Source organism: Montipora foliosa, chromosome 5, assembly GCF_036669935.1.
Source record: "Montipora foliosa isolate CH-2021 chromosome 5, ASM3666993v2, whole genome shotgun sequence".
NCBI classification, from domain to species: domain Eukaryota; kingdom Metazoa; phylum Cnidaria; class Anthozoa; order Scleractinia; family Acroporidae; genus Montipora; species Montipora foliosa.
The window spans coordinates 28,375,678-28,389,455 of NC_090873.1; the positions used below are offsets into that span (position 1 = coordinate 28,375,678).

The 13,778-nt window shown below is 39.3% G+C and overlaps 2 pseudogenes; one reads left to right on the plus strand and one right to left on the minus strand.

Moving 5' to 3' along the window:
- The first annotated feature begins 5,818 nt into the window (after positions 1 to 5,818).
- On the plus strand, positions 5,819 to 8,845 carry LOC138003084 (uncharacterized; annotated as a pseudogene).
- A 111-nt stretch (positions 8,846 to 8,956) lies between these two features.
- Positions 8,957 to 11,770, minus strand: LOC138002551 (uncharacterized; annotated as a pseudogene).
- Between the last annotated feature and the right edge of the window lie 2,008 nt (positions 11,771 to 13,778).

A 13,778-nucleotide genomic window follows, 5' to 3' on the forward strand; every position in this document is an offset into this window, starting at 1 on the left:
CGCTACGCCCATGGTTAGAAGCTGGTATACATACATAGTTTGCGTCATCTATTCCGGTTGGTAAAGGATTAATGTTTGAGTGAAATTGTCAGTAAACAACAACACCGGCATGCTTATATTTATCACAGAGGCAACATTAAGTTAAACGTTTGATGAGAGTCTTATTTCTACCTACGAAAACTCTTACTTGCTGCAATAAAAGAAAACACAATGTTATTTTTGAACTACACAGTGAAAAAAAAAATTGTGAAAATCAGAAAAAGATTGACAGACAGTTGGTTATGAGCAGGACTTCATTGACGATAAAACATGTCGAAAAAAGAGCCGAAGAATACAGGGAACGCTCCTGCTCAGCTACAACAATCCGAATTTTCAAAAAGAACACGTCATAGCTAAGTCGCGTCTCACTTCAAATGAAACGTGTTATTTGTACGGGAGGCCAACGTCCCACGTAAGATACTTGCAGGCTTGACTAAACCAGTGACACTTTGAAACGTGGTAGGTGTCCCTTTTCGGGTCCATCCTACATATCGTGAAATCCCTCAGGTTAGGCAAGAATTCCATAACTGTTAATCCTGTTTCACCCATTTATTCACTGAGTGAATTGTTTTTTTATTTTTTATTTTTTATTTTTTAGCTTATTTCGAGGAAATACTTGTTGCTTCATATCCAGGGTAGGCTTTAAAACATTTTTTGAGCCAAATGGTTTTTGCGTGAATCTGCTTACCCGAACTTTTCCTCGAAAAAACGACAAATACCCGACAAATGCTCGTGTTGTTGTTGGTCTTGGCATATTTCCGGTAAATTCAGGTAAATGTCTCGTGAAGAAGAGTTCAGAACTTAATCATAAAGCCATCAGTGCCGCGCGCCATGCCAGTAGTAAGTGTTGCTTCGAAATACGAGCCCAAGAACAGGTGGTAAGCGGTCAATCCGTGAGAAGTAACGCAATCTCCGTCGATTGATAGAAGTCAAAGATTCTCTTCCCGATGCTGCCCTTGATGTTTTTCAATTCCAATATCTAGGACACCCATGCTAAGGTATGAAACATACACTTATAAGCATTGTTCTGTTCGGTAAAATCCAATTCCTGGACGCAAAAACGTTGCGATTTTTAGAGTTTATCTGGTTTACTTTTGTGCTTTGCCTTTTGACAACCTTACGTGACTCGTGCACTTGGCAGGAGTTGACAGCTTACATCTGCCTTTTATGTTAGCAAACGGTTTTAAATTATATCAGATCGCTGGATAAACACGTCTTGGTTTCTGAAAGCTGATAACATTAAACCACCTTTGCTCAAACTGATTTCTTATAGTATTTTTCCGAGTTTTCAGCATCGCCCCGCTGAGCGAGGAAAGCTCAAATTTCAGAAAAGTACTACTTGTATTTTTTGGCCTCAAAAATTTTCTTTTAAGTTGCCCGTAGTTTTGGAAACAGATTTTGAAAGAAGAGATAACGCTCTTTAACGTGGTATAAGACTCTTTACTGAAATCGAGGTACCAGTCGACGATTTTGGGCTTTGAAATTTGCCATCTTTTCATGGAACGGAAACGTTCAAAATATTGAAAATAATGAAAAATCTCCAAAATATTACATTTGTGATGAAACTGAGTAAATCACCCTTTAAAATGTGCATAATTATGTACTTTTCTGAATAAGTTATTTGCTGTTCGCATCACAATTGATTTGATTTTTAAAACGATTTTTTCGTGACACACCGTCTCCGGCATGTAAAACCCGGTCCGAGAGCCGCGAAACCGATAACCCCCCGTACGTCTAAAATATTTTTCGGATCGAAGTAAAAATTATATTTATGTTATCAGCTTACCCAGTGCTACTTTGTGAATTTTTTTGAGAGTTTTCGATTTTTCACTTTTGCAGACCTCTGGTCGATATTTACTGACATCCGCTCTTAAAAGTATTAACGTATAAATTTCACTATTTATCTAAAGGAAGATATGGTAGCAAAGCAAGTTTATTAATGACTGACACAGATTCATTAATGTATTAAATGTTTACAAAGGATCTCTATACTGATATACGAAGACCTTGATAAATATTCTAATTATTCAACACATCATCAATCTGAAATACCAACTGGAAGAAACAAAAAAGTACCAGGAATGTTTCATTTCTCAATTAATTGCTATTCTTAAAAAAAACTGAAAATCTGAAAGAAAATGCAAAGAAACAATAGTATGAAATCAACAGTACTAAAACCAAGGTAAACGTTTCTCACAGAAGTATGATGGTTTTTCATAAGCAAATCCAGTTTTTAGAGCAATCAACTTGTTTATTATTGTTGTCTTTATTATTAAATGTGCTCCTTCCTCACAAAAATGAGGACCCCAAGTTCAAATGAAAGGTTATGTTGAGCTTTGAAAAACATATATACATATATACAAAAGCAAGAAGAAAGGGGTAGTCGATGGCATTTAGTCTTAAGCTTGGGAGGCCAAGCTCCAATAGACCATTTTCGAATTCTCACGGGTAGACTGGACCTAGCATGAAATGCAGGCTAATGCGGGCAAATCATTTCAAATGCAAATTGATTTGCCTGCATTAGCCTCCATTTCATGCTAGATTCAGTCCAACCGTCACAGTACGAAACTGGCCTATTTAAAGACCTAATAGGGTTGTCAGCTACTTCTCAGATTTCATTTCAGTTGTGTGAGTCACTTATCGGCTAACTCATACAAATCCTCGTGGAGTGATCAGGCGCCGAGTAATATAATTTTTGAACGATTACTTGGACAACTATACTTACAGCCTTTGCAGTCTTGTGAGCCCTAAAAAAACCTTTTCTGGGATTTCACTTATTCCATTGTCAGGAAGCGCTCTAAAAATAAAAGCATGAAAAGCAATGCATAAGAAAAGTTTTGCAAAGCTATGTTAAAGTAGTACTAATTTATCTTAGTACTACTTTTAAAGGCATACTTGGCAATATTACAAAACTCTAATTGAGCGAGACCAGTCCAATGAGTCCTAATGTAGCTTTTATTTTAGTTTCGTTCCCAGCTTTCGCTGATCTCAATGTCTGATTCATAGGAGAATCGAATAAAACATTTTCGAATATTCTGGTGATAATGCAAAATACCGTGGATCGGGAAAAGCTTGTAATAAAACCCAGATTTGTGAGAACTTTAGCTTGAATTCTCACCAGGGCTGTTCATTCACTATTCAAACTGCTACTAAGGGGAAACACCAAACGGTAACTTAAATCCAGTTGTCCTTAGTCCCAATTTATTTCCAAACGCAATCATAAGGGCTTAGATATCAGAGCGGGAAAATCAAACAAAAATGGATGACATTACCATTGGGTATCAATACACTTTTTTTGACATAATGAAAGTTCATGAATTGGAGGAGCGTTCGAGATCTCTATGGCGAAAAGACTTTTAATTACTATCTTTTAAGAGATAACTAGAGATGAATTAACACAATTTTATGTGTAGTGAACACATCTGTAACTTGGCATGGCGATAAACTTGCAGGCGTTTTATCTTTGGGAGTCCGCGCCAGACAAAACCATTTTTTTAGTTCATTTGCTATTCAAATATTCAAAAAAGCATGGAAGGCAATGAAAAACATGCAAAACAAGCAAAAAGAAAGAAAGAAATGTGTGAAATTTATCGTAAACAACACTTATACGGCTCGTTTTTAGTTATTGTAATTTAATGGCAGAAAAACGTATATACAGGTGTAATAAAGAGAGATAGAAATAGGCCATAAGGAGAGTCTGCGAAAGAGTCCCAGACCCCATGTAAAAGCAGACCACCAAATACATACAATGCAATGAAGATACTTATTATACAATAATAATAATATTTAAAAAAAATTAAACATAAATAAAACATAAAAATTATTCAGTACAGTGAAATCATGATTTGCCCATAAGAAATTTATTCACTTTAAATTTAAGAGCGAATGCACAGAAAATTCGAGCAAACCGTGGCCACAGCTCACTCACTCCCCACGACGAGCCGCAAGTGGGTCTGAACTGGAAGTACCCGATTTCTGAATCAATTAAGTTGTGGTTTACTCAGTAATGACTCTTCTGTCAACAAAGATGGGTAATAGGATTAACATGTCAGTTATCTAATTTAGCCTTGACGAATAACATGCGTTTCTGTCATTTGAGAATAAGCCATTTTGGTCGTTTCAATCACATGAGCACGGCACGGCCACGTTGATCATTGCGATTTTCTTGCGCGGGCTAAGACACCGCGTAAGGTTATTCACGATTTTCTCGGGTACAGAGCCCGTAGTTGTTAGATACAAGGAAAAAAAGTGGTATGCATTACGCAACATAGGTTATGAAGAACGTCTGAGCTGCTGGTGTGCTTTCCAGAGGAATTTGCTCGGTAGATGGAGCTCCGTTTGAAGAAAAAGCTTCTTCAGCAGATAAAATCGTCGCTTCATCGTTTGGATTAATCGCCGTATTCCTTCGTCATAAACCGGATTCGCCACTGTATCAAGATGAGATATTTGAACGGCTAAGAGAATTTTTAAACAGCCTTGACCTTAGCCTTAGCTCCACCGAATTGCCGTTTGCAAATGCCATTGTCATCTCACATCAAATGGACAATGATTCTGGCTGCGTCTTACTAACCCCGCTGGACAGCTGTTCAAGTAAGGTAAGTTGCAATCAAGCCATTTGTTGTCACGTAAAACTGGGGCAGAATGAAAGGACAATTCGAAAAGAAGTGTCTGATGTTTATTTTTCGCTGAAAATGTTTGTTCGCGATAGATTTTCATGATCCAGAAAGCTTATTTCACATTAGGAGCCTTGTAAACGTTCCTTTCAAGTCTTGCGAACATTGTTATTTTGATGAAAGCAACAGACTTTCATATTTTATTTCCTAAGCTCATTGTCAATAGACGATTCAATACCTAATCAATGTACTACGTCTCCGAACATGAAGGATTACCAAATTAAAGATATCAACACCCCTGAAAAAAACATGGCTAAGACTTGCTTATTGCCCTTTTTTCTAGATCAACTGGAATTCGTGATGATGTGGAGTTTTTACTCGAAGAAGAACTGAACAGTATCCAGCTTTATGAATTGCACATGGTTTATGCGAAATACTACTTCTGGGTTATATTGAGCTTTTGTCATATCAATTGACTGCCTCAAAGATGTAAATAATGCATTAAGAAGTTATGGCCCTGAATCCTTCAAGGGTGATAGGCTCACAGAAATGAAGAACAAACAGAAATTGGAAAACACAATGTCGAAGTCATGTGTGTGAAAGTAAAATTGAAGCTTTCTTTCTAAATACTTATTGCTATGTGGCTCTCCAGAATGTAATTATTCATAAATGTGTGGCTTTCCAGGATTTAATTCATTATCAATGACATTTTGGAACACATTACGTGTAGCTTGAGCCTAAGACTTGTGACTCTCTTTCGACAATAATATAAACGTCTGTCAAATTTCTATCATTTGAGGCTTTAGTATATCTAGTAGGAAGTAAATACATGTAGAATGTAGCTAGTCAATATTATTATTGCGTTTAGGTCACACAAAACGTGGCATTCTGGCCAATCTTGATGAAATTGGGAAATATTCTCTTCCAATATTTTAAATCTCTTCTGCATAACTTAATTATCAGTTTTCAGCTAGAACTGGTGATGTTAAGAGTAGGATGCATATAGACCATCGTAGTTTGCAACTGTTGCTTTAAAAAAAAAAATACCCTTTCCTATTGTGAAAGCTTAGTTACTGATGAGGTTGACAGTGGCATACAGACGTATCGTCGGAGTGCGCAACTATTCTTGTCTTATTGTAAAAGCTTGGGTACTAATGAGGTTGACAGTGGCATCCAGACGTATCATCGAAGTGTACAACTATTGACTTTTAACATTCTTGTCCTATTGTAAAAGCTTGGTTACTAATGAGGTTGACAGTGGCATCCAGACGTATCGTCGGAGTGTTCAACTATTCTTGTCTTATTGTTAAAAGATTGGTTACTTATGAGGTTGACGGTGGCATCCAGACGTATCGTCGGAGTTTGCAACTATTCTCGGTTTTCACTCACGTGACACAGACCATGGCAACGGTTGTTATCCGCCATCTTTGTGCCCCGCAAATGTAAACAAATCTAAGGCGCGAGTGCGTGAGTTCTACATCTACATGTTCCAGCACTCGGCAAAGTTCCTTTTTGACTTGTGGCTGTTTCTGCTTAGGTGGCCTCATACACTACAAGCCTTTTTAGAGACATCAACCGCCAAGCCGGCCACTTCTGCTGGAGAGAACAGGACAGCCACAACACCGGGGACTTTATCCCCTACTCTTCTCGAATAGTGCTTGGGTTCTTTAACGTCCCACAGGGAACTTGTGAACATAGAAGATATTCGTGAGACGGGACCTACGGTTTATAGTCCTTATCCGAGAAGACTTGAAAGTCTAACCATTTGCAGATGAAATTACAAAGGCAGCACTTTCTCCTCAGTTATTTTAAGATCCTGAGTGTTGATCCGGCCGGGGTTCGAACCCGCGACCTCCCGCGTGACAGCCCAACGCTCAACCAACTGAGCCACTGGTGCGCGGTTAAAGAGATGGTTCTCTGTATTGTGGTCGGTTGCGGAAGAAAAAGCGGGATTCACAAGGCAAAATTCAGTAAAATACCCAAGATTATCACAAATCAAGGCGAAGAGTGGGAAGAATTGACGCGGGAGAGAAGAAAGCGATGGATTTCGGCGGTGAGTCATGGCGAACATCCTTGAAAGCGAGCGTGTCATTTCGTTTCAGGGAAGCCTGCAGCTACTTGGGACAAGCACAATATAGATTGGGTTCCAACTTTAAATCTCGGTAAAATGGAATTTAAGGGAGACGAACAGAAAGATCAAAAACAGAAGGCTTCAGAAGAAAGGGCTGAAAGAGCGAAAGAACGCAGGAAACGCGCCATTGAACGACAAGAACTCGAAGTTGACCAGAAGATAAAACATCTAAATGTGAGTGGCGATCGTATTGTTAGTATCCACTTCACAGAGGCTAACACAAGTACCTCAACAGAAGATGTTGAAGAAGAAACTGGTCTTGCAATTGCCAATACGCCTGAAATGGAGCTATCAGAGCCCACTTGTTCCACTAGTTGTGCTACAAGCGATGCTGAAAACCAAGCCGAAGACAGCGTCCCAGAACATTTAAAAGACGCCGAAACACAGACCGAGGAGTTCGCGTACATGTTTTACAGACCAACTTATCAAGCTCCGGACAGAGAGTATTTCAGATGAGATGATAAAGTTCGCTTTTATACAGGGTTACCATCCTACCAAATTCTTGTCTCAATATTGAACCACGTGGCGCCCTGCGTGAGTCGATGTACCCAGACATTGGATCCATTCCAGGAATTTATTATTGTTTTGATAAAGCTGCGGCTCAACGTCCCTTTTCAGGATCTGGCCTACCGTTTCTTGGCATCGGTAGCAACTGTTTCACGGATCGTCTGGGCGTGGATAATTGCCATGGACTACAGGTTGTGTCAGCTTGTTTACTGGCCAGAGAGAGAAAATCTCTGGAAAACAATGCCAATGTGTTTCAGGTATGCCTTTGGCAACAAGGTTACTGTGATCATCGCCTGCTTTGAGGTTTTCATTGAAAAACCAACAAGTTTACTAGCAAGAGCACAGACATTTAGTAACTATAAACATCATAACAACATAAGAGTATTAATAGGCATCACCCCTCAAGGATCTATTTCATTTGTTTCTGAGGCATGGGGAGGTAGAACCTCTGACAAGTTTCTGACTGAGAATTGTGGATTTCTCAACAAACGTTTACCAGGACACATGGTCATGGCAGACAGAGGCTTCACCATCAGTGAGAGCGTGGGATTAAAACAGGCTGAACTTGCTATTCCAGCATTTACAAAGGGAAAGGCACAACAAGACCCAATAGATGTCGAAAAGACCAGAGGAATTGCGAACGTGCGGATTCATGTCGAAAGGGTGATTGGGCTGCTGCGTAACAAATACACAATTTTAGAAGGTACCCTACCAACAGACTTTCTTAGGGGTAGTGCTAATGAACCACTAGATTCCCAGGTTCCTATAATTGACCGGATATTAAGGGTTTGCTCTGCTCTTGTGAACTTATGTCCTCCAATAGTACCATATGATTATCCCTGTCTTTTGTTAGTCATCATTTGGAGGTCATAGCCATATTTTACCCTTTGAATTTGTTAGTATGCAAAAATGAGTGACAAGTTGTAATATTACTGAGTGGGGTTTTCTGTCATTATATGCTCTTGCATGCTTAAAAACATTCTTGTCTTGTTTTGTAAAATGACTATTTATTTCCCGCTTATGACTATTATTTCCCGCTTTTTCTCCCACAACCGACCATAATACACAGAACCATCTCGAACTCACGCACTCGCGCCTTAGATTTGTTTACATTTGCGGGGTTAGCAAATAACAACCGTTGCCATGGTCGGTGTCACGTGAGAGAAAACCGAGAAAAAAATAGTCTTGAGACTTTACTCAGAGATCCACTGTAGAACACTAGTAGGAAGGTAAATAATATTGTGAATTACATTATTCTAATTTCGGAATATGCCGGCATGTACTAAAATCAGGAACACTGGAACCCCAGAACACTCCGGAACCCCGGAACACCCCGGAACACCCTGGAAGTAACCCAAAACCTTCAATTTGGCTAAACCTAGACCTAAAAACCAACTTAAGGTCTGGGTAGGCCTAGGGTTAGCCAAATTGAGGGTTTTAGCTTCCAGGGTGTTCCGGAGTGTTCTGGTGTTCCGGGGTGTTCCAGTGTTCCTGGTTTTAGTACATGCCGAATATGCCTTCCAGGAACTGGGCCTGGAGCAGTAACAGAGCTCTGGATACCAAAGCATATTTACATGTACAATTAGCTGTATTTCAGTCCAATTGTTTGCCCACATACAGTAAGCAACTTTACTAGGTGGTTTGAGTCACTGAATAAAAAAAAAAGTTAAAAAACAGGAAACATGCTTAATTTTTGTGCCTTGAGAAAAACTGCTAAATGTGGACGCATTTAAGAAGTGTCAAAAGTTACATGCTTAGAATTTGTCCCCAAAGCAAGAGAAACAGCAAAGGCACTTGCAAACACCCCACAGTCACTGTTATTAGTCTGCTGCTGAACTGGAACACATTGAAGTTCAATCAAATTTCCACCTAGCAAGTCTTTTGTCTGCTCCTCTATCTCTTGGCTTATGACATCATGAAATAAACTGTCATAAAGGTGTACCTTCCCAGGAAAACATCCTATAGAGCTAACACACACCCAGTGATCACTGCCTGTATGGAGAATTTGGATAAATTCCCCTGAAACTACATCAAAGTTTCGTATGGGTCCAAGGGTTTGGACGCTGTAGGCCTTCGAGCAATGGGTTTAATTCTTGTAGTAACACTTGTACTGCTTGAACAATGTCACAGGTGAGTCACCCACACGAATCATTAATAATGTCATAGTCTGAATCATCTAGGTTTGCTAGGACCCTAAATTTGTCCACAGTGCCTCTTGTTTCCTTACTGATGGAAATTTCATCTTCACTGTCACTATTGGAATCACTTGCCACAGTCACAGCTGTTGCCATTGGGGTTACTGGGGATGCATGGGTAGCAGAAGAAGTAGAAGTGGTAAGTTCAACAAACTTTGAATTGGAATTTGGTTTTGGTCTGCAATACTCCCTGCCATGCTGTCTTAGAATTGTTTGGCATTCTTTTAAACCCCAAGCAACTCAAATGAAAAAACTTTCGCTTTTCACAAGCTGTACCATGGCCCTCTAGTAGTCTGTCAGTGGGGGCTGCCTTAGTATTACAAATGCAAATGCTGCTACACATCATGGCAGCCTGGTTCACTGCAGATGGTGGCTTGCCTTTTATTGACCTTCTGCTTTGCTTAAACTGTGGTAGCCTACAACACTGCGGGCAGTACCATAATTTCAGTGTTGGCACCTCACTGAGAGATAAACATGCTATGTGAAACTTTCCGTAAGGGCATTCTACATTACTACAAGAAACCACATTTTCACTGTTTTGGCCTCTGCAAAAGCAAATACCATTGTCATTAGGAACACTTGTAAGCACATCACACCTCCTTGTAAACCATCTCCCCAGGATCTCTGGAAGAATGCAAATTCTCCAAAATGCTTCAAGTTTTGGTAAGACTGTGTGCACAGACAACAAAGTCATTAAACTTTCTCTCTGGCAGCGTAAACAACTGCTGCTGTACCTGGAAGTAATAATTGTGTTTTCTTTTCAACATAAAGGTACCATCGACTTTTTCCAAACAAGAGCTCTTCTCTTGAACATATTTGTCAAAGTCACCATCTTGGATACAAATGGGGCATTTTACTTCACCATATCCCAACCCACAACAATCGCAAGAAGTTAGGAAATCAGGTGTGGCATGCAGGAATGGATATCGCTTGTCAATAAACAGTCCACATCTTGATACTTGAAAGTTAACATGTCTTTTCTCCATATGTGTTTTGTATGCCTTAATAGCATATTCTTCATATTTGCAGCCATGTCCAATTGCCTTGCTGTTAACTGTGGGTAACAAACAGACTTTATTACTGACTGTGAAGGTTGTGCTATATTGCTGTGATAGACAGCACCACTTACAGAGGCTCCGATTCTTCCTGCTCGATGTCTAAAGAATCCTGGACCCTTTGCTTGTTCTCTTGTGTCCTGTTCAACTATTTTAATGTCCTCATCCGACAACATAATCTTGACACCTACACACTTCTGTAACAATTCTGGATAATCAAGTTCTAAATTGTTCAGGTCATAAAGATCTGATAGGACTGGCACATTCCGACTTTTAACAACAAACTGCTCAGCATATGGGTCAATTACACTAAGCACCACAGGTTTTATTTCACACAGATTAAGTGCTGCCAGAAATTTCTTCCTTTTTCTCTGTTGAAGCCAGCTGCGAAGGAATAGCAGTTTGTGCGTGAAAATTTGGTTGACATTGGCGAGAAGCCGCTTTGTTTTGATCGAGGGAGTCAATTTTAATGTCAAGGTTTTCTTTGAGCTTTTTCGCAGAGGTAAAGTCAAGATCCCCAACTCTGTCATAGGTTACCTCATTTACGTAAGTTGGCAGGAGCCATGAGCATTTCAGTTGTGTGCATGCCATCTTTCCATTGATTCGTGCCCAGCATTCGATGTACATCATGGCGCTGGCGACATGCGATTATGATTCGCCTAGTCCAGCTTTACAACCTGAACTGTGAGCAGAAATTATTGCACCTTCAATCTCAGTTATAATCCATACATTCATGAGTGGATCGTTCATCCGCTGCGAATGTCGCACTTTAGCTGCAACAACGTACTTTCCGGCAATTATCTTTCCACCTACCGAAGCCACAAACCCTGACTCAACTTGATTATACGCTTCTAGACTCCTATAATTCTTGAACTGGTCGTTCGTGTAGTTGCTTGTCTGAAGAACTAGGTAACCAAATAAATCGGAATGTTTGATTGGTGGCAAACATTCCGGATTGAACTCCTCACATGGGATAATGAAAGGGTCAATAACCACAAGCGAAATTTTTCTTAGGTATCGCAGCTTTACATGGCTTTCCAAGGCCGTGGCATACTCTGAAAGCACAGGAATCTTGCTGCTAAACTTCTTTATTTCTTCTTCCTCAATTTTCGGGGATAAATCCTTACCAAATCCGCAAAACAGCTCAAAAAACGCGAGAACTACCCAGAGAAGGCATATATTTCCATATAATTTCACACTTCGAGGGGCACAAATACGGCGAACGTCCATATTTGGAAAGTACTGTGACGTCACGTAAAAAGAAAGTCATCGCCCAGAATGCGGCGACATATCCGGGACTTTCGTGAGGGGTCCGCACGAAAATTAAAATCAATTAATGAGTTCAGACAGTCACACAAAGGAGAAAGCGGCCCAAAACCGGCTATTTGCGCTCACGTTATGCGAATTTTGAAGCTACCTCGTTTAGTTTCGTAAAAGTTAGCATACGGCTTTCGAAGATGAGACCTTGCCGTAAATAATGAGGCATTTTCCGATATTTTAACAGCAGTAGAACAGGCTGGAAATTTTACTCGCAGTTGGCCTATTTTAAGGCATTTTCTGTATGGGGAAACTATTAAAGGCTGAATTTCTCCGTGAAAGATCGCTTTTCCTCGGAGTTAGCATAGGGCCTTTTTTCATTTGTTATTCAAGGAAGCTCTCTGCCAATGCGCGATGTTTAACATTCTTGTCCTATTGTAAAAACTTCGTTACTTATGAGGTTGATAGTGGCATCCAGACGTATCGTCGGAGTGTGCACCTATTGACTTTTAGCATTCTTGTCCTATTGTAAAAGCTTGGTTACTAATGAGGTTGATAGAGGCATCCACATGTGTCGTCGGAGTGTGCAACTATTGACTTTTAACATTCTATCTTATTGTAAAAGCTTGGTTGCTAATGAGGTTGATAGTGGAATCCAGACGTATCATCGAGGTGTGCAACTGTTGACTTTTAACATTCTTGCCTTATTGTAAAAGCTTGGTTAGTAATAAGGTTGATAGTGGCATCCAGATGTGTCGTCGGAGTGTGCAACTATTGACTTTTAACATTCTTGTATTATTGTAAAAGCTTGGTTACTAATGAGGTTGACAGTGGCATCCAGACGTATCGTTGGAGTGTGCAACTATTCTTGTCTTATTTATAAAAGTGACGACACATGTTAATTTGCAAGACACACAGCAAAAAAAGCATTTTTGATAATGAGTAAAATAGACTCACTTTATGAGTAAAGTAAGCAATTTACTCAATATCTTGAGTTAGATTACTCACAACATGAGTTAGATTTTTTACTCAACATAGTGAGTTGAAGTAACTCAATATTTTGAGTAAACTAGGTATAACTCAAATTTACTCAAATATGTGAGTAAATTCTTACTCACTGACTGAGTAAGTGTTTTTCTCTCATTTCGCAAAACTTTGTGTAAATTTTTTTACTAAACACACCGAGTAAATTAACTCTTTATTTTGAGTAATTTGACTTTAAGTCAAACGAGGGAGTAGAAATACACACAGAGCGAAACTCGGCTGTTCTGTAGTCGTCAAGATATAACAAAGGAAGTTTGAGATCTAACGTTTTACATTTATGGGTGCAGGTTAAATCATGATTCTTATACATTTTCGCTTTCTAGTTTAGTTACCCGCTTCAACTATAAATTATTTGATAAATATTGAATTAATTTGTTATATAAATAAGTTATAAATGAACTGATGAGTAAATAAATTAGCAGAACATAATTCTAGTCACCTAAAAATTACCGATTCTGCTATGAAAACAATGCCACCATACACTACAATGTCCCTCTCCTCAACGAAGAGTTTAAGCTAGGCCTCTCAGGACACTTAATCCCATTGTTACGTATGTATTTATTAATATTTACAGTGTACGCAAGAACCGTGCGACTGATTCCGACGATGGTTGGCATAATTCATGATAAGAGGTTTTACAATGTACATTCTAAATTTATTCACTACATTGTGTGTACGGCGAATTACTAATCGCACGCGTGATTGCGATCTTGAAGTATGAATTTCTTGCACATTTTTTAATATACATGTATTAGTGGACTCGGAGAAGAAAAAAAAATTATCAACCCCCTGTGAATGGCCCTCATCATCGCTTGAATTTACCGCGAGAGTGCCCTTGTCTTCTTCTGTGTCGGCGTCTTAATTTTGCGGTCTATGATAAGATTGTTCCAGTTGTGCTTTCGCTGAATATGAGATTTAAACGAGTTGAATTTCTGAA